We start from the raw sequence: 22,022 nt of genomic DNA on the forward strand, positions 1-22,022 counted from the left end.
ATCCCAGCCAATGGTCCTGTCCACTATAGCCTTCCCTCCCAAGTAGCCCCAAGACCACATCCTTCCCTTGGGGGCACCCACCCCAAGATGCAGTTCCCATCTGCGTCCCCCAGTGGCCGGGAAGCTCTGAGGAGGGAGCAGATGAGTTGCTTCTCACCGTGGAACTCCTAGAGCCTTGCCCAGGTCGGGAGCACAGTCATGCCTGAGAAATCCCTGTTGAGTGACGGATGAATGACACCCACCCTCAACTTGGACCAACAACATTGTTGGCTGATTCTGCCTCTCCGGCAGCCCCCCACTGACCCCACCCCTACCTGGCGGGTACCCTTTCCTCCTGCTGCCCTGAGATGGTACCACGCTTCTCTCGGGGAAATCGGCAGAACCTTCATCTGACCCACCCATGGCGAAAGCATCACTCAGGTGAGCTCATGGAGACTATATGCCAGAGAGTGGGGATCAGGCCAGACAGGAAGCTGCCCTTCTCCCTCCCCTGCGGGTTCCACAGCCCCCTCCCCTGGCGCCCCTGCTGCACTCCCCCTGCCCGGAATTAATCCCATGCCCGTTGTCCTCTGCCCAGCGACCCGCCTCAGCCTCTCCTCCTTCCCCAAGGGCACTGGGTTTTTGGACAGATGCCCCCGCCTCGACTCCGCTCTCCATCCTGTTGAGGTCTCTGGACGTAAGCCTGCGCATCTTCCCTCTCCTCTCTTCGGGACATGTGTGGGCTCGATGAGCATTTTCATCCAATTCACTGGGGGGAGAAAAAGGGGGCACTGGACAGAGCCTTTGGTGGGGGGAGGAGAGAGCAGCCCCCAGGCTGACACAGCCCTGCTGCCTACCTGCGCGGGGGCAGCTGCCCTTCCCTTGGGCCCCCCTCCTGCTCTCTGCTTCCCTGTGGGTAGGTAACGCCCTGTGTTAGTTTCCTGTAGCTGCTATAATAAATCGCCACGAACTCAGTGGCTTCAAATGACACACATTTGTTATCTTACCGCTCTGGAGCTCAGACGTCTGACTGCGCTCATTATATTGGGCTCCCTTGGACCGTCTCCCATCCCAAGATCCTACACCTTCATCACGTCTGCAAGGTCTCTGGCCACGTAAGGTGACAACCACAGCCTCGGTTAACTGGAGGTAGGTCTCCCACCACACAGGGAACTCTTGAAGGCAAAGCCATGGCCCACTCATCTCATGCTCCCTCAACCCCATTTGTAACACAGAAAGAGTGACAAGTACAACCGTGTGGAATTAATGAACTTGAAACCAGCAGACAGCCCCCCCCCCCCATCGGCTGCACTTCATACACCCGCTCTCAGAGCTCCCCGGCGATGAGACAGCTCATTCTCCACGCTGAGCCCCCCTCTGCCCTGCACCTCATTGACGGACAGCTCAGCACTGCCAGAGGTCGCAGCCGGTGGCATCTGATTCTACTGCCTCAGAGTGTGAGGGATGGAGTGGGTTCTACTGTCAGAAAGACTCGGGGAGTGAATCCTGCTTCATTACAGATAGTACAGCCAAGCGAATTTAACCAACCTGCTTCCGTTTCCTTCCCTGTAAGTAATGAAGATGATACAGTGGAACCAGCAGGATTCTCGCAAGGAGGGAATCAGATCATATATGATAAATAAAACGTGGCACCAGTCGCTCAATCATTCCTAATGTTCTTTCCTCTTGTTCGTGTAGTAATTCAAAACCGAGAGACGTGCATCTCTTATCCAATTGCTTAAGCTAAAGTGACGGAATCGGGAACCTGCCATTTCCAGTTGTGTGCTTTTGTGCAATCAATCAGATACTCATCTGCATACAGGCGGCCCTCCACTCCCACCAAGTTCTGCTGAGTTCAGCCAGCACTGGCGCTCAATCCAACTCCTCAGCTGTGTTGGTTTTGATGTTTTTTCCTTTGTAAAACAGATTCTACTTCAAAGTGCCGGGTTACACATGAAAATAACTTTACACAGCAAAATTCCACGAATAGAAAACCAAAAAGGGTCAGCCTCAATTCTGCCATTTGGAAGTTGGGAAGATTTGATCAGAAACTGACTCATGGTAAGAACGAAGGAATGATGGCTGAAGTCACTTCAGAAGCAGGTGATGGCAGAAGCCTCTGGAAGGTCTTTCCGAAAGGCCCTCCGGCCGGTCAGGTCTAATTTTAAGCCATTTTTGGAAATGACCTCCGGGTGTCATGCCCTTACTGAGATGAGCAACTGGGCCTTCTCAACCCCGTGGGCAGGTGTAGTCACTGGCTTAAGGCTCAGAGATTTGAGGGTGATGACTCCTAACTTCAAACACTCAGAGGTCCACCATGCAGAAAAGAGTGTGACCCGAGGAGGCAGAACAAGAGAAGAAGTCTCCTCTGGCTCAGTTAGACATTAACAATCAGAAGGACACAGGGTGGGGGGACTCGTCTCCTCATAAGAGATGATCTTGTCAAGATCAGAAAAACTCTGGTTGGCTTGTTGAAGAGGGGATACCAGGACAGAGTGTCAAGGTCAATGGCCAGTGGTCAAGGTCAATGTTACCTCTACAAGCCTCCTGACTACAGCTGCCAGGAAGGCAGGGACCTTCCCTCTTTCCCACAGTATCCTCGAGCCTAGAAGAGAGCCAACACTCAAAACACACTTGGTGAATGAATGAATTCTTGAAACATCGGCCAAGAATCCTGAGGGTGAGCTGAGATTTGGGCCCAGAGCCAACACTTCCTTTCTGTGGGACCGAGACCCACTTCTTCACCTGAAGCTCAGGTGTTTCATTTAAAAATGGGGAAAATAATACAGACTGCTTCAGAGAAGAAGGGAGATGCTGGGAGACCCTTACACTACGTAAAAAACGCTTTCTGGGGAGAAAGGCGAGTCACAAAATAAACTCAGTTGCCATCCCTGAAATTAAAAACACGCCTAACAGTAACATCATATATTATGCGTGTATCCACATGTATGTAAACGTACAGACATGGACTGTGAATACATCAGCCAGATTTACAGCAGCAGCTGCCTCTGAGAAAGGGGGAGATGGGGGTAAGAGACTGATTTTGTTTGTAATATTTTCTTATAAGGAAAGATGAAGAAACATGGTAAAATATTCAAAAGTGTTCTCCTCTGGTTAGTGGGCACATGGATGTCTGTCACTTTTTGGTGTTTTACACTTCATAATGTTAAGAGCAATCCTTTGAACACTGGAGAGCATCACACGCAAGACGGTAGGACCAGCCACCCTCGGAAGCAAAGATGGTACCCAGAGCTCCAGGTCGCCATCCTTCAGTGCTGGGGTCACCGCGTGGCATGTGTGGCCTCCAGGAGGGCGTGGCTGTCATGGACACTGCGGCACCATCCTCCAGGGTGCCCACCCTGCCCCCCACAGAAGCGCAGCTCCGTGGAGGTGGGCCCTCCAGGTCTCCGTCTGTTCCCACTGAGGAGACGGAGGTTACATAAATCTCCCCTAAGCTGGGCCCCTCCAGGGAAAGGAACAGAAGATGCTTTCAAAAGGAAATCTTCAGAGCACGGTCACCAGAGGTGGCCCAGCCACACTTTCCTGAATAATGAGCACCTTTCAGAGGAGAGGAAATGAGAGAGAATGGCCACTTGTTGGTGGCGGCTCTGTGAAGGGGAGCTTTTTGGCTGTACCCTGGGCTCCACCAGACTCTTTTCCCTAGAAGGCCGTCCTCAGGTCCCTGGCACTGCAGGATCCTGGCCGAGCCACAGCTACATTCACTGCTCCTGGGCTGCGGATTTCAAAGTTGTTCCGCAGTAAAAACATTCGTATTGTCCCCTGTCCCTTTGGGGCCAGGAGACTTGGGTTCTGGCCCTGCTGGAGCCCTGCCTCTCTCTCTGAGCCTTACTTACCAGGGAGCAGCTCAGATGAGTGACCGCCAAGGTCAAGCCCAGTGCTCAGAAGTCTTGCCAGATACTAAGAAGGCCGGAGCCAGTTATTAATGGCCCTAAAGTGGGAGCCTGAGTGGTGAGGATTGTCAGATAAGCCCTTAGATAAAATCCTCAGAACTAATAAGGACCTACTGTACAGCACAGGGAACTCTACTATGTACTCTGTAATGGCCTATACGGGAAAAGAATCTAAAAAAGAGTGGATATATGTATAACTGATTCACTTTGCTGTACACCAGAAACTAACACAACATTGTAAATCAACTCTACTCCAATAAAAATTAAAAAACAAAATCCTCAGATGAAATACAGGACACCCAGTTAAATCTGAATTTCAGATAAACAACAAAATAATTTTTAGTATAATAATAGTAAAGTAATTTTATATAAGTATATCCCAAATATTGCATTGGACATACTTACGGCAAAAATTTATATTTGTATTAAAAAATTATCTGACATTCAAATTTAATTGGGCCTCTGTCTTGTGTTTTTATTTGCTAAATCTGGCGCCTCCATGCAATCAGAGAAAGAGCTGCAATTTCAGAATTTTTACAAAGAACCATCCCCTCGGTTTTGTCTCTGCAGAAGCCTGCCATCTGTGGCCCAGGATCCTGTGTGACCTGGTTCATCGGAAAGTTCCAGGGACGCCTCCAGCCACACTACAAACATTATCAAGATAATTTGTCTCATCTCTAAATTCCTGAGGGGGTCTCTGTGTTCCAAATATAAAGGCTGGATAGATACAGAGTGTCATTCACCCATTCATTATTCATTCAACAAACGCTGAAGGCCCACTCGGCTCCAGGAGGTGTGGGACAGACATGAGGGATGCCAAGGGGTAACCCGTGACCTCGGACCTTGCAGGGCTCACACTTTAGAGGAATACAGACTCAAACACACTGTCATAAAATGGAATTACCTGCACTTTGACAGAGATAAGAACAAGGCAAGTTGAGGTCAATTTCGTGGGCTGAAGAATCAGGCATGAGGTAGAGCCCCAGCGCTGTCCCTTCCTGGCTGTGTGACACACGCAAGTGGCTGACTCTCTCTGGACCTCAGTTTCTTTATCTGTAAAATGAGGCCAATAGTGGGACTCCTTACGCCCACCCCAGGGTGCTCGTGTCTGAAATATGCAATGTCCCAGCTGTCAGTACCCAATGCTCACGAGCCGTAACTGTTAGTGTCACCCTTGCTGTCATAGCTGGGTGGACCCCAAGGGCTCAGGGCGGAAAGCCGGGCCTGCTCTCCTCTCAAGGCCTCGCCACAGTGAATCTCTTTTGATTTTCTCCATTTTGTGCCTTTGGATCTGGTTAATTTCCAGTGCATTCCACTGGGAACATGTGAAATGGAATTCAAGGCCCACTGCAGGATAAACCAGGATCCCCTTACAATGCATTCTGAAGGTGAGGCTTGAAGGCCCATCAGGGCAGGAGAGAGAAAGGGGCCAAGTTTCCATTTCCTGCCTGTGGATATTACCAATCATAACGATTCCCAGGAGGTCTGGGTTGAAGGGTGCACCACACTGGCCGCAAGGGCGCTTTACCTCCAGACCCGGGGAGGGGAGTAACCACGCAGCCGTGACTGGGCCGAGATGCCTGGAGATGCCCCAGGAGGACATGCCATCCTGGCTCCAGGCCCAGCTGGGCCACTTCTACTGCTGGGTACATTTCCTGTCTGAACAATGAGGATTCTAGCCCCAGACCCAGGGAACCCTTATAAAAACATTAAACTACAATGAAAGGTTTCTGGTGCCGAGACACAGCGCAGCTAGGAACTCTGGGCCTGACTCTGCGAGGAGCACAGCAGGTGGGCTGGGCGGGGCGGGGGGGGGGACCCTGAAGGCAGACAGCAGGGGATGCTTTCTGGGGCTCTCCCTCCTTCCCTTCTGGCTTCCACAGAAAAGCCCTGGGAGAAACCCCTCTTTCTAGATGGAGAACTGAAAGGAGGGGGCTCCTGGGAGCCGGGGGTTCTGGTAGAATCTCCAATTTCTTTCTTTTTTTCTCTTTTCTCTCTCCTGGACTTGCCCCAGGGCCGGTCTCAGTCTCTGGACTGTGCTTGGATGGCAGTAATGGTGGCGGCTGTGACACGGGACCTAAAACACAAGAGAAAACCCTTCTTTCTGGCCAGCAGGACAGAGAAAAGGGCCCCCATAGTCTGAACAGTGTGGAGAGATCCCCTTATCTTTTCTTTCTCTTTTCTCACCTGCTTTGCAGAGCAGGCATCCTGGCTGTGCAGAGCTGGGTGACAGCACAGGAGGAGAAAGTTGACAGAAACATTGACTTTCTAGCTAGAGGGTTAGGAAACACCATTCCTGGAGCCAAAGAGCACCCCAGGGAGTAAATTTCAGGGGGGAGAGTGGAGAAGGGGTCCCCTAATTCCGTGTGTAAACCTCACACATTCTGGGCTCGCTCCAAGCTGTGCATGCACAGAAACGAACCAAGGAATAGTAATAAAGCCTTTGAGAACAGAACTAAGACCCCTGCCCAAGCCCAGACCCACCCCTGAGTCTGAACAACATTGCAAAGGTATCACAGTCAGAACTGATATCAGGACCACTGCTTACATAAAATGAGGCAAAATTTCCGAAAAAAGAAATCTCCAAATGGTTTCACTGACAAATTCTATCAAACGTGTAAGGAAGAATAACACCAGTTCTATACAATGTCTTCCGGAAAACAGAAGAGAAGACACTTTCCAGTTTATTTTATGGAACTCTTCCCAAATTATGTTTACGATGCTAGCATTATCCTGCTACAAAAATCAAAGATATGACAAGAAGAGAAGATGGAAGATCAATTTCCTAATTGAACACAGACAAAAAGTAGACAACAGATATTAGCAAATTGAATCCAGCAACATATAAGAAAGGATAATGCAAGACTGGGTCAACATTCGAAAATCAATTAATGTATTCACTATACTAACAGAAGTAAGAAGAAACAAAACATAATCATATCAATAGATGCAGGAAAAGCGTTTGACAAAACTAAACATATACTAGTGGTAAAAACTCTTAGCGAAATAGAAATAGAAGGGATCTCCCTAAATCTGATAAAGAGTACCTCCAAAAAAACAAACAAACAAATAATCTAGAGCTAATATCATACTTAATGGTGAGAAACTGAATGCTTTCCCTCTAAGATCTAAGGAATAGGCAAGGATGTCATACTGGAAGTTCTAGGCAGTGCAATAAAGCAAGGAAAAGAAATAAAAGGTACATAGATGGGAAATGAAGAAATAAAATTGTCTCTAATTGCAGATGACATGATTGTCTACATAGAAAATCCCAAAGAATTTACAAAACGATCATATAACTCATAAGTGAGTTTAACAAGGTCACAGAATACAAGGTGAATATTAAAAATTAATTATATCTCTATATTCAAGCAATGAACAATTGGAATAGAAAATTTTTAAAGTTTCATTTACAAGAGCACCAGAAAACAGAACACTACTATAAATCTAACAAAATATATACATAATCTGGCACACAGGAAAGAAGGGAGGGAGGGATGGAGGAAGGAAGGAAGGAAGGGAGGAAGGAAGGAAGGAAGGAAACATAGGCTTTGATTCGAGGGCTGGCAAGTTTAACATCCAAATCCTGCCACCTTGGTCAGCACATGACATGGGTCAGGAGAACTTTCTGATCAAGGAAAGTGACAATCATGTGAAAAGTCATCAGAATGGGAACTGCTGCCCGTCACCCTCCCCCCACGGCCCATCTTGGAGTACAGGATCCCAAGGTTGAGTGGTCCCATCCCCTGGGGCTACAGGGCTGGTCAACAGGCTTCCCCCAGACCCCATCAGGAGAGAGCGCTCAGTTGTGGTGATGAGTTGGCCAGAGGCTGGGGGTCCCTGCTGGGTAGTGTGGTGAGTGTTAGTGGCTTAACTGGAGTGATGCACCAGCCCTGATGGCAATCAGAACACCGGAGTTTATGCCACCGGGTCCAGGAGAAGGCTGAAGGGGGCAGGGGTTTAGCCAGGGCATTTCACCATATGAGGAAGTTCCCTTGTGATGGAGGCATGGAAGCCACATGGGGGCTGGCAGGAGAGGCAAAAAGACATCACAAAACAGACTATACACCTAACAGAAAGGTGTACATGTGCTCAACACCTGTACCCAAGTGTCCATAGCGACACCATCTAGAACAGCCCCAAGATGGAAATAATCCAAGTGCCCATCAACAGTAGAAGGATACATACATTGCGACAATATTTACACAACGGAATTCTACACAGCAATGATTATGAACCACAGCTATACACAGCAGCATGGATGAATCTCACAAACGCAATGATGACAAAAACAAAACAAAATACCCAGACACAAATAAGAACACACAGTGTGATTCCATTTCTATCAGTGGTTCTCAACTGGGAGGGATTCTGTCCCTTAGGGGACTTCTGGTGATGTCTACAGACATTTTTGATTGTCACAGCTGGCGGACAGGGGGGTGCTCCTGGCACCTAGTGGGTTGCGGGCAGGGACGCTGCCCCATGCCCTACGGCGCACAGGACAGCCCCTGACAACACAGAATCATCCAGCCCTAAATGTCAATAGTGTCCAGGCTGGGAAAGTGTGGTTTTTATTAAGGTCACAAACAGGCAAAACTAATATCCTGTGTCAGCGTGAGAACTGCTCCTGGGGTGGGGGGTGAGGGCTGGCTGTGCTCTGACCTGGGTGCTGGTCCATGCGCGCGTTCACTTGGAGGAGATGCAGAAAGCCGTCCGTTTTCCTGCGTGTCTATCTTACTCCAAAAGTTGTCCTTTAAGAAGGTGGGAAGAGTGAAGTTTGTACACGAATCTTGAACTTGATTCAAATGACTTTTGAGATGGAACCTCTATTCAGACAATTCACACTTCATGGGATGTTGTTTCCCTCTCTCAACAGATCAGAGGACGCTCAGAATGAGCTCTCCTGTCCCTGCAAACCGCAGGCAAAGAGCGTCGCAGGATGGCAGTCTTTCACCCACACCCATTCGGCTGCCTGCTAGGGACCCGCGGGCCAATGGAGAGACCAAGATGACACAGGGGCATCCTGAGGGTGGAGGCTAGAGCCGGGTGTGGGGTGTGTGGCCACTTCCCCGCACGCCTTCAGTCTGGATCTTCAAACTGCTAATGGGTCTGGCGCGGGTCACTTTTATTAAGGCCTTCAACAAAAACGGATACTGCCTCCGGAAAGGGTTAAGGAGTTTGCCTGAGGTTGGTCCCTTAGCTAGCAAGAGGCAGGAATCAGAAGTGTGTGTGTGTGTGTGTGTGTGTGTGAGACGGCGGGGGGGGGGGGATGGCTTCCAGGCCTCCAGACCACCAATCCTGAAGGCCTTCTCATGAAGTCACGTGATACCTGGGGATGATATCCTGGCAGAGAACTGGCCCCCAAACTTGGCTATTTTGTTGAAAAAGCACAAGGAGAAAAACAGTTCTGCCCTTTTATCAAACTTGACAGCACACAGCCGGCTGCCCACCTTCCCGTGTGTTTCTTCCACGGAGGCTGAAGTTAATGGCAATATTTGCTTCCTAACGTCAATACCTGCCACTCCTGTTGGCCAGTGTTTACACACTGAAGAGTTTTAATTAAAAACAAAATGGAGGAAAGAAAAATAAAAGCTAATGTTTGCTGAGAGCCTGCTCTACGCCAGGTACGCCCTGGGCATCTCTGCGCGCGGTATTTTGCCATGAACCGTCCCTCGGGTCGGGTACCATCATCACAGTTGTTGGACAGGCGGGGAGAGGAAGCAGAGGCACGTGCTGAGAAGGGGAGAGCAGTGTGGTGAGGCATCGCCCCACAACCGTCTCCAGAGCTGCTCTATGCGGCGCACACATGCCTTCGTGTGCCCATGCTGCACTGGACCAAGAGGAGAGATGCTTCATTCCCTCAGAGAGAGAGGTGGAGATCACGCCTGCAGCACCCCCAAATGTGACAAGGCACAATGCCATCAGGACCAGTGCTGAGTGCACACGCAGAGCTGTTAGCACAGCTCCTGCGTTTATTTCGGTACCTCCCTCGGTAGCATGGACCCACTGTGATATCAGTCTTGTGCAACGGTGACTCTCAAAAAGCTTCCTGATCGGGGGTGGTGACGGGTCAGATCCCATCACCTGCATGGGCCACACTGCCCTTCTTACCTCCCCCTGAGCTCCACTCGCCAGGCATTTTCACACAGCCACCTCCTAGCTCAAGCTGCTCACCTGCCCCTCTACTGCCTGTGGGTCCTCCACCTGTGTTCCTCTCCTGAGGCTCTCCTGAGCACCGAGGGGCCCAGCAGGGATGAGCAGGAAGTCCCAAGGAAGAGCTGCTCTGGGCTGGATGGGTGCTATTTCACCCTCACACCAGCCCAACACCAGGGGATGACAGGGGGCTCAGAGAGGGGCAGTCATTTCCCTAAGCTTGCACAGCTGTAAGTAACTGATCAGAAATCAACATTCATGTCTGCCGGCTCCAACCCTTGTTGTCACGCTAGACTGAACGGATTTCTCCACTAATTTATTCCTACAACTGATGAAATATTTATTATGTTACATTACATTATATTTCTTAGGTTACATCACATTATATTTATATCGCATTACATTATATTGTTACATTACCTCATATTACAGTTTACTATGTACTAACATTACATCATGTCATGTTACATTATATTATAGTTAGCTATGTCCTAGTGTTCCATTAGAGTATATAATGTCATGTTGTTACATTATATCATATTGCATCATGGCTAGCTGTGTAGTTGTTTATCTTTTTTAGGGGCTGCGAGCTTTTTAAGGCTAAGAGCTGAGTTTAATTTCTCTTTGTATCCCTGATGCCTAGCACATCAACTCACACAAAGTAGAAGCTAAGTATAGATATATATTTAAAATGTTTTCTCAATTACTTGCTGCACCTTGCACTCTTTGATACAATATCTACATGGTGGATGAGGTGGGCCTACTTGCTGTGGCAGAATATTTCTAGACCCACATAAGGCCCAGAAAAATAAGGATATTTTTGGAAAGCCTGAGAGCATTACAGAATGAAGAGGAAAAATCAAATTCACCATCTTTGAAACCGTTACCATAGGAACTCAGCAGGAGAAAATGCTGTCTCGTCAGAACACATCATCTTCGATTACCAGGAATAAAGGGAACACTGGCCTTGGAGAGAGAAAGGCCAGACATCAGTGTGGTGGTCCCGGGCTCCCAGGACCCTATCCTTCACAGGGCATCCACATGGACCGCAGTGAGAATTCAGGGGCCGTCACTTGTTTTTCGAGGACTGAGGCTGAGAACCTCAAGGAGAGACGGGATGATGCCGCCTCCATGGCTATTTGCAGTTGAGCAAACACAAAACAAAGGGGAATTCTGAAGTTCTTCCTTAGGGAATAGTTGGCAACGGTTGTCATAAATTAGTACCTATTCTGCCCCAATGAATTCAGTAGCGTCTTTGGAGTGATTCAATAGCATCACTGTAACCAAATGAGTGTCCCCTGTGGGGACCCGTGGCCTTAGGGTGATGGTGGGAAATTTGTTCCGCTGTTCACTCATTGGGTAAACAGGCATCTACTCCATTGGTGGTGGGGGGTGGGCGGGGGACAGAGCCCGGGCGGTGTGGAAGCCAGAGATGCAAAGAGAAAAGCCATGTGATCTTTATTTTGGAGGAAGAGAGAAGGAGAAAGGGAAAGAGAGAGAAGGAGGGAGAGAGAGAGAGGAAGGGAGAGGGTGGGGACAGAATTTACCAATGAAATAAAATTAAAACAGTGCGTTTTACCTCTGCGAGTGTGTGCACCCCAGAGAGAAGGCAGGTTGGAGTGACGGCACACCCAGCATCTCTACCCCCTACGTGGATCCTTTTGGGTCATTTTTTAAATCTCCCCTCCTCTATAGGACAAAACGACAAAATCATTTTCAGTAGTAACCATGACACGAAACAAATAACAACACTGGAGGGAGACACTGGGATCTCCACGGAACGTTTTTAAGACACCAGTCTCCTCCAACCTACAAAGGTCCCAGTGAATCGCCACACCGCTCCTCCCCAGGGAAACCTGTGTGTGCAGGAAGAAGGGGAAGACACAGCACAAGGCAGGGTATGACTAGGAAGCTTCCAGGTTTCCACGAGGATGAGAAAGGGACTATTTCTTGCCATATCAGTAAACAAAGGATGTCACAGACATCAACGATTGCAGCCCTCCAAAGTAAGCCAGTAAGCCCAGGAAACCCAGGGCTGAAAAGAGAGCCTAGTGTGTTGTGAAGAAAACAGGGCACAGAGGAGACAGAAGGCCAGGTCCATATACGTAATCCCCGCCAGAGAGCATGGTGGCTCCAGAGACAGCCCGAACGGCATCTCAGCGCGCCCGGGAAGCAAATGAAGACCGGGCCGTGGCTTCTGTTCTTCCCCAAAGTCCCCACAGTCCTGTCCTTGGGTCAAGAGGACTTTTTAAGAAGGAACTGCTTACAAGGAGCCTTAATTCCTTTCCAGCTGGCATGGCCACTGAGAGCTACTCCTTCTTCTGTCCCCGAGGGTAACCAGCCACCGTCGGGGGTCTTGCAGGGACCAGGAGGGCTGAGACCTTGTCTGCAGCTGCAAATCAACAGCTGCTTAAGAACCTCTCTGGCCTCAGCTTACCAAACAAACATCTCCCACCCCCTCATCTCTGCCTCATCTACCTCCCAGGGTTTCTTCACGCATCAGATGAAAAGATTTTTCTTTTTATGCGGTAAGAGTCATGGTTTTACTGCGTACTGACACCCTCTTGTTTTGAGATTCAGGGCAGGGGCACTTGTGCTATTTTTGACGCTGAGTGTTTTGAAACACAGCAGGCACTCAATAAATGCTCACTGGCTTGTTTGGGCAAAATCACATCTGTATTATGCACCATAGGAAACCTGCCTGTTGGAGAGAAATCATCTTAGAAACAAGGTTGTAGTCTTCCCAAGAGTATTTAAAAACACTCGAGGACAAACGAGGCCCAGGGCACCCCAAGAGAGGGTGTGTTTGACAGCCAAGAGCAAAGAAAGCACTTCAATCCTCTGTGGAAAAACCCTGGTCCAGTTTAAGCTGAAAAGGAATCTGGGCCTGTTCCCTAAGGGGTCTGACAACATGCCACTCAGAGGATTGGTGTTAAGAGTATCTGATTGTTACCAGCAGCTGGAGGGAACACGGTGGGGATGGGGCAGGAGGAATTTGCTCTAAGAAGAGGCAGAAAACGCCTCCTTTCCAATCGAAAAAGACAGTCCTGTTGTTTCAAATAATTAATATAAAGACACACGTGGGTGGCTGTAAACTCCACGTCAGCTTTTGCAACATGCAGGCAAGAAAGAAGAGGGCTTCCCTGGTGGCGCAGTGGTTGAGAGTCCGCCTGCCGATGCAGGGGACGCGGGTTCGTGCCCCGGTCCGGGAAGATCCCACATGCCGCGGAGCGGCTGGGCCCGTGAGCCATGGCCGCTGAGCCTGCGCGTCCGGAGCCTGTGCTCCGCAACGGGAGAGGCCACAACAGTGAGAGGCCCACGTACCGCAAAAAAAAAAAAAAAGAAAGAAAGAGAAAGAAAGAGCAGATAAATGAAAGGGTAAGACAAAGATCCATTGGTCCTCTCTGTCCTGATGAACTGGGAGCAATCAAAGACCATGATGCTCATCACATAAGTGAAGTGGAAAGAAGGGCTGGGGTTCAGGTCAGGGTGCAAATTCAGGCTCTGTCTCCCACGGATGGTGTGGCCACAGGCAGGCCACTTCACCCCAAGCTCAGCTGCTTCACCTGATCTGTGGGGCAACACCCCGACTTCCAGACCCTGAGGAAGTTAGAGATGATGTGTACACAGCATGCACTCAATAAGTGAAGCGACTTGCTGGAGAAAAGCAGCCAGCAGATAAGAAAGCTGCCTGCGAGGGCTCTTGACTTCAAAGCGCGCCGAAGGTCTAGCCCCTTGGATAGAGGATTTGTCGTCAGGAATTCTGATTACCTCCTCATTAAGGTGGGATGTGGTGACCGAGAGAGAGACTCAGTATTAGAGGAATTCCCTCACTGAGAACTAGTGAGAAAGCCAGGGAATTAGGCTGAGGCGTTTCTTTCCTTAAATGTTGCTCACCCGCAGGCGTCATCTGTTACATACTGGCTCTACTGTGGCTAACAAGTTCTACTTAAAGGAAAACAGTAAATGAAACAGACACCCACAAACATCATATTCGCTACTGGAGCTTGGATGTTCATCACACCCAGCGCCAGCAACCACTCTGGGCTCTCCTGGTGGCCCTGTTTGCCATTTGTCAAACACTTTTACCCAAAAAACAGGCAGCTCTTTGAGTAAATTTACGGACTGAAATCTGGGGCGACAAATACACATGCCCAACGGCAACAAGTTATACCAAACCCCAGCTACTCCAACAGAGAGAAAGCGCAGGACAAGGAGTTGGGCCATCTGATGTCAACATCTGATTTGGCTACCATGCAGCTGTGTGACCACAGACGAATCCCTCACCCTCTCTGAGCCTTACTTTTCTCACCTGTAAAATGGGACCAGTGAGAGCACTTCCCTCCTTGGGGTGCTGTGAGGATTGCATGAGCCCACAGATATAAAGACCTGAGCTCAATGCTTGCAACAGGGTGTTAAGCACAGGGCCTGGCACTGCGTGGATCACCATTTAATAAGCTACCATATTTCTAGTAACTAGTGCTACTACTATTATTATTAGCCGTAGTAGTTGGTGGTTCTTTGCACTTTATTTTTACTACTTTAAGGTGGTGCATCTCTGAAGAGAACCTTTTCAAACTCTGGATTAGGAGCTCAGCATTCTCCTTCCAACTCAATAATCTGCAGCAAACAGTGAGCTGGGGAAATGGGCTGGAGGGGTGTGTAGGGGGTCAGGGAATCCTCTGCCCACCCCCTTCCCAGATGGCATCTTGGACCCTCTGATGTTTGGTGGGACGGATGGGATGTAGGGCTTATCCCTCTTTGGACAGATACGTGTTTGTTGATTGGCTGGTGGTGAGCAGAGGGAAGAGGCGCCTGGCCAAGGAGGAAAGCAAGTGAGTGGATGAGGCAAAAGGAGGGTGAGTCCCCAGCTAAGAGCAAGAGAAAGAGAGTGTGGGGAACGCAAACCATCTGCTGGGATAAGCTCAACCTACTGCTTATCCACGGACCCAAGAAACACACACGATGCTGGAAACTTCTACACCCCGCAGAGCACATCTCCACTGGCTCTGCTCTTTCAGCGCTCGCTGTGTACACAGGGCCACTATCCATCCGTACCGGCCAAGAGACTGTGGCTCTGGGGGGTGAGGACTTGCCTGAGGTCCCGCACCGAGTGTGGGGGTCCAGCTCAGACCTGGGCCTGCCACCCAGCCCCACCTGCCTTCATGACAGCCCCATGTTCCACGCTGGGGGAGGCTGGGAAGAATGACCCAGTTTGGGCCACAGGACCTGCACCTGACGTCCGTCTGCACCAATGCCAGCCCAGTGATGGGAGGGGGCAGCGCCGAGATACTGGTACAGAAGAAGAGCTGCCTGGAATGAGGGGTCTAAGATAAGGCACCTGGCTTCCCAGAGCGGGGGTTCTGAACCTGGCCTTGAAGGAGGGGAGGGAGCATTCCAGGGAAAGCATGGAGGATTCAGGCGGCATGAAGCGGGGACCAGGAAGGTGCACGTGGGGCCCCAGGTCTAGAGAGGACGCCTGGGTCTGCTCACGGGGATGGAGGGTCAGCCCAAGAATCGGGATGTTATCCCATGGGCCGGGGGGCAGGGGAGGGTCACTGAGGAACCTTAGCAGGATAAAGCTCCTCCGGCAGGGGTGAGGAAAGGAAAATGGATCAGGAAGGAACCAGACACAACCCACGAGTTGAGAGGCACCTGCAATGGTCCCGGGAGGAGAGGAGGCTTGGCCAAGAGCTGCAGCAGCCTCAAGGGAATTTGGGGATGAATGTTCCCATGTCAGGAAACATCCCACTCTGCTAGCGCCCCCTCAACAGAGGCCGCCCCCAGGCAGACAGTATCCTACAAGTTATGCTGCAGTTGACAGGTGAGGTTGGCACAGGGGTTGAGAGCTAGGAAGTCCAACTGCAGACCTTCAAACCCCCTCTGCCACTCATTCGTTGTAGGACTTGGGCAAGTGATGTAACCTTTGAGTCTCAGTTTCCTCACCCGCAGAATGGGAGTGATGGTAAAAGCACTTCCTGCTCCAGGGTGTTGTGAAGATTAACACATATAAAGTGTAGTATTGGGCACTTAGTAAGTGCTCAATAAACGCAGGCTGCATCCTTACTGCCACTGTTATATCTGCAAAGCTGTTTGCATACATTAGCGCATCAATGTTCAGAATAAAGTGGGATGGCAGGTAGTCCTGAGCCCATTTTCAGACATATGAATGGACTCAACTTGCTCAGGTACCCAAGGATCGTGGCTGAGCTGGGACTGTGGACTTGGGGCTCCTTGAGCGATCTGTGGCCACTCTGCATGGAGGACGAATGCTGCTAGCAACTCTGCGGCTGCATTCCAGAGGCGCCCAGAATTCTGGGAAGGCTGGTCCTTCCGGCTCCGTTTTATGTCCATTCTGTCTGATCCATCATGTGTCTGGATGAGCCAGGTGGTTGCTGGTCCTCACCCCACAAAGCTCTCTGCCTGAGAGAACAGACTCACTTGGCATTTCCCAGGGTCGCACGTAAACCTCTCAATGTGCTTGAGTGTCTGGCTGTGTGGGAAAACCCACAAAGTTAACTTCAATTAAAAACTGTTCTGATAAATCCTGCTCTGTTTTAAAATGTTCTCAGAGCAGGTGAAGGATTATAGCCTTTTAAGAAACCTCAAGCAAGAAGGCAAACTTTTAAAACCCCTGAGGACATTTTAATAAGGTGCATCATTTTCAATAAACCAATATTCACAAGGTTTTTGTTTTTTTTTTTTTCTTGCCGTACGCGGGCCTCTCACTGTTGTGGCCTCTCCTGCTGCGGAGCACAGGCTCTGGACGCGCAGGCTCAGCGGCCATGGCTCACGGGCCCAGCCGCTCCGTGGCATGTGGGATCTTCCCGGACCGGGGCACGAACCCGTGTCCCCTGCATCGGCAGGCGGACTCTCAACCACTGTGCCACCAGGGAAGCCCATTCACAAGGTTTTTAAAAGTCAGAAGGGGGAGTTAAGGGCTGGGGGTCAGAGGAGAGGCAGGCAGAAATGGTGTCATTAAGAAACATTCTTCCAGTGGATAATGGGACAGGGCACAGCTATTTCCAGGAGACAAAAGATGCGCCCCAAGAACTACTGGCGGGGATGGGGGGATGGCCAGAGCCGTGGATGACAAGGATCAAGTCCTCGAGGACGCTGGCTGGGGGACGACATAAGGAAACGTCCCACTTCTTGATCTGGGTGGTAGTTATCGGGGCGTCTACACATGTATGTTGGGGTCCCCAAGACCTTGTAATGGCAGGCTTGAGGGGACACCTCCTCCAGGAAGGTCTCCTACAAAGCTTGCTGCTGCAAGCCGCTTGAGGTTCGGAGATTCTCTGGGAGGACTCATGCTTCCCACAGCACAGGACACAAAGCCGAACCAACAAAGGGAAAAGGCATGTGGGGTGAAGAGGCCACAGGACACCGAGGACAAGCTTGCAAGATCCCTCCCTGAGGAGTCCCACAGGATGCACTTAATTCCCCAGCAACAGGTTGTGATGCAACGTCTAAGATGGCGCCAACTCAGGTTACGCAGCACCCAGGGTTTGTACTGGGGGCTAGTCAGTAGGTCCCCTCTGCCCAGCACATACCCAATCCCGACTTCCAGAAGGAAAGCAGGTGCTCGACATAAACTGTACTGTGTGCATGAACAGTGTAGGCACAGAGAACCGTCCTTATCAGTCGGGATAGAGGGGACCCCAGCCAAGGGCCGACCTGGTCAGCAGGGCTCTTCCAGGAGAGCAGTCAGGCTTGTTATGTAAATTATCTGCACAATATGTAGATTCGCTGGGCTGGGCGCGTAAGACTTGTGCTCTGTATAGCCTGTTAAGTTATCCTTTGATTAAAATAATAAACCCAGAAACAAACAATAAAATAAAATCCACAGCATGTCTGCATGAAATCTGAGCCCCACTTGGGCTTTTTATCTTCGTTTAAACAGATAAAAGATGATTGAACATTTACATAAGTTACCATAACATTTAAGTTAAGCTGTACCAATTCTGCATCTTGTCCTCAAAAGGTCAAGCTCCCTTCTATTTGCCAAGAGAAGCCGCCAGCTTTGCTGTTATAATAACGACTACTTTGTTTTAACAATTCTAAGGGCTGCTGACTTACAGCCTTGAGTCTATGAGTGTTTGTTATCATCTGTTAGAATATCTGCTGTAGAAAACTCTTTGGCCACCCAAGGTTATGAACTGTTTGCTTCAGAAGGATTTTCTCCATCACCCTGGCTGGAAGCAGCCTGATGATGGCCAATTCTCTAAACTGATGTGAATCAGCTCAATAGTGCTGGCGCTCATTTTCTTCAAAACCAGGATCACAGCTAAAGGCTTTTTGCTTCCTTGCACACAATCGTTTTGCAAGTAAAACAATGTGGCTGACGGATGAGCTTTTAAATGCAATGCGATTCTTCCCCTCTCACCCAGCACCACCTTTGACCTGCAGAAGGAGCTCAAAAAATGGGAACCGATCATCATATTTGAGAAGTCCTGGGAGAAGGGGCTGGCCTGAGTGAGGAGCCTTCACCAGCGGGCGCCAGGCTGGTCAGAGGGAGCACAGGGCAGTCAGCACATCCAAGTATGGGCGACAGGCAACCCCAATGCCATGGGCTTGTGGCCTTGAACCAGTGATGGCACTCAGCCTTTCCCCCCACTGGGCCTCCCTTCCTTGCATCTAGATACGGCTCAGGGCCAGGCCTGCGCCAGGCACTGTACGCCTGGTCTTTCCCATCTTCGCCCAATCTTCCAGACCAAGGTCATTCGTTCGGTTTTGCAGCCAAGGAAACCGTTGTAGAGCGTCAGGTGGCTGGCTCAAGTCACGCACCAGCCTGGATGACGGAATTTGAAGGCAGGTATGTCTTCCTCCAAAGGCACAATCACAGCTGGGGCAGGGGTCACAGGTGAGCGGCTTGTTTCCCCGAAGTAGGAGGCTTTCTAGGGGATTGTGAGGATGGGACAGTTGCTGAAGCTGGTGAAAGGAAGGTAGCAAAGAGCAGGTGGCCTAGGAGGGCACCTCTTCTAGAGGCCAGCTCCAACCCAGGGTGCAGACCCTGCCCCCGGTTCATTCCTGCACCCCCAACGCTGTCGCACGCAGGACTTGCACTGGCTCTGTGCGGACGCAGACCCCAGCACCTCAGGCCAAGGCCCTCCTAAGGGCGGCAGGATGCAAGTGTGTGACTGGCGGTATGAGCCCGACTCGCTTTCCCTTGTAGCGTCTCCTGCCTGAATGGAGAACCAACGTTCCCAGGCGGCAAAAGCCCCAGGGCAGACGCCCGGAGACCAAGCATCGACACAGGGCCTCAGGGAGGAGCCAGGCCAATTCCAGAGTGAAGCTGGCAGGCATGGGGCCCCCTGGGCTCGAGGCTGGCCTCTGACAGTGGGCCTTGTATATTACAGGCGGTGGGGGGAACGAGGAGTGGGGTACAGGCAGGGGTTCTGAGCCTCACTGGGTGGGAAAAGATGGGAGAGACAACCCAGACTTCACTTCTGCCCTGCCCCGCCTTCCTTCCTGAGGGGCTCTCAGGGCCCCAATGTCAAAATTTGGGTGCCTCAAGCCAGACAGAACCTGGACTGGCTGGAACCCAGAATACAGAACTCAGGGACCTGCCAGCCTGTTCCCTCCAGAGCCCTGGCCACACCAGAGCTGCCACGACACATGAGGAGGGCTCAAGTGTGCAGAAGCAGAGCAGCAGGAGAGGAAGCCTTGTAATGGCAGGCCTGAGGGGACACCTCCTCCAGGAAGGTCTCCTACAGAGCCTGCCCCTGCAAGCTGCTTGAGGTGCCCCCTCTGTGGCCCAGCCCCACCCTTCTCTCCGAGTATTGTCAGTTCTCTTGGTCCCTCTGCTATCCCTCCGGATGGCTGGCCCCTGGGCGGCAGGGACTGTCTTTGTCATTTCTTCTTCCAATACCCAGCACAGAGCCAGGCCCAGGGGACCACTGTTGAATAAATTAAGTGGCTTAAGGAATGAAAACAAGGCTTGGCAGGAAGCCCTGAGTGGCATGGTCGGCTCATGCTGTGGTCTAGGGGGCTCGTCCCCAGTGAGCCCTGAAGCCAAAGGATCCAGCACGTGTCCTGTGTTCTGTCCATCAGCGCAGCTCTCTCCCACCAGCCCCCGCTGCCCCTTCACCGCAGGGCTCTTCTCTGCAGGCAGAGAGCACCCTTCAGAAGCGGCTCAGGAACCTCCCTGAGCCACTCACCAGCCGTTTCCTCAGCTCCCGTGGAGCAGCTCCCTGCACATCCCACTTGCTTCCGTTTCTATCCCTGTCTGCCCCCTTCGGAATGGCCGGGATCCAGCCTGGCATGGAGGTGGCATCCCGTGTGGCTAGACGGTGCCCATTTCTCCCCTCTGCACCTTGGTCTCTGCTTTGAAAACGAAGGTGGTAACCCCTGCTCCCCTCTCAGACTCGCTGGACTCAAAGCTCTGTGTTGCAAATCACGGTGGGGATGTAAGGGTGGCCAATTATTGCCACTCTCCGACTCCCCGCTCAGGCTGAGTTCAGGTCGAAAAACCAAGCAGCCCAACTGCAGAGCCACCGAGTCCAGAGAGGAAGCCATGAGAAAGAGCCCGTGGGTGCCTGGTGGCCGGTTCAAAACCCAACCGTGCTACTACCTCTTCGAGCCTCAGTTGCTTCATCTGAAAAATGGGCAGAATTGGAATTTCTACTTCAGAGTGTGGTGGTGAGGCTTGGCTGTGTTGATCCAGGTAAAGCCCTCAGAAGAGAGCCTGGCACCCGGCAAACGGTGGGAGTTACCGTGGTCAGCACTGTCACAGTGACCCGAGGGACTGCCAGATCCTGGAAGGGCCATTCCTCCAGTCCACGTGACGTGAACTGAGAGACAGAAGGAGCCTCCTCTCTGCAATGGATCCGGGAACTGGAGCCTCATGCTCCTCCCCCCAGAGCACCCATGAGTGCCACTTAATTTTCCTGACCAGAAGTATAAAAAAACAGACTTCACTCCCTGAGAGCCCAGTAACGTCATTCATCAGGAGAAGGCTGAGCAGATTTTCCTTTTGCAAAAGACGCTGCTCCTATCCGTCTGCCCGTGGGATGGTCCGCCCTGCTTGCCGCTGGGGTGCCACGAGCTGCAGGGGCCATCAGCCTAAGCCACTCCAGTGGCCCCAAAAAACACCCCAAGGACTAATCCCTGGGTAGGGACAGAGCAACGGGCAGCTCCAGCCACTGGCACCTGCCTGTAGCCCACTTTAACAGCCCTGTGTGCTCCTCTGCCCCTCCCCCCCACATTGTCCCGTGTGTGTTTCCTTCCTGCTCGGTACATCCTGAATACACAGGGTGCTCTCTGAAGCTGGCAGCCTTGCAGATTGACAAGCTCAGAGCTGAGAGGGGCCCTGAGCACTGACCAGGGTCCCAGGCCAGGCATGGTGACTAGTGTTTTCACCATACATGGTGGAAGGAGACGTGATGAGCTGGACCCATGGGTGGTGCGGTGCAGAGACGTAAAGCGACTTGTTCAGGTCACAGACAACCAGGAAGAGGCTAAAGAGACTTTGGACCAGGATTCTTTGACCTTGATTCCAGGAGTCTTCCATTGCTCCAAGCAGTAAGAGATTCTGTGCGCCCACCCTCCCACTCCATTTTGTAGACCAAGAAACAGAAAAGAATGCAGCATCACAGTAGGCACCATCTCCTGGGCAGGATCTGCACACGCATGGCCTTGTCCGATCCTCCCAACAGCTCTGCGAGGCGGCAAAGGTCATTATCCCACTTTCGAGATGAGGAAACTGAGGCTTAGGAAGCTGTATGACATGCTGGAGCCTTCCAGCTGGTTTCCAACTCAGGATTCAAAGCCAGTTCTGTCTGACTCTGCATCTCAAACATTTAACCATCAAGCTACACTGAGTTCCTAAATGGAGCCCGGAGAGGGTATATTAGTCACCCCCCCACAAGGTCAAACAATAAGTAAACAGTCATTGCCAAGGCCAGAGAGAAGATCTGTATTCCTGCAGGAGGCAGAACACAGGGTCCTGCCATCCAAACGCCCATAAACTGCTACTGA

The 22,022-nt window shown here is 51.0% G+C and overlaps 1 protein-coding gene across 3 annotated transcripts in view; it reads right to left on the bottom strand.

Annotated features, from left to right (window-relative positions):
- C2H14orf132 (chromosome 2 C14orf132 homolog) overlaps positions 1-22,022 on the bottom strand; it is a 52,795-nt gene that overhangs the window by 7,139 nt on the left and 23,634 nt on the right. Inside the window, exon 2 of one of the 3 annotated variants that reach the window (XM_033850659.2) lies at positions 8,553-8,641. The exons of 1 other annotated variant lie outside the window; for it this stretch is intronic. The gene's annotated coding sequence lies outside the window, so the exon portion shown is untranslated. One more of the 3 variants, XM_073800076.1, reaches the window with a different exon arrangement.

The sequence above is a fragment of the Tursiops truncatus genome, chromosome 2 (genome assembly GCF_011762595.2).
Source record: "Tursiops truncatus isolate mTurTru1 chromosome 2, mTurTru1.mat.Y, whole genome shotgun sequence".
NCBI lineage: Eukaryota > Metazoa > Chordata > Mammalia > Artiodactyla > Delphinidae > Tursiops > Tursiops truncatus.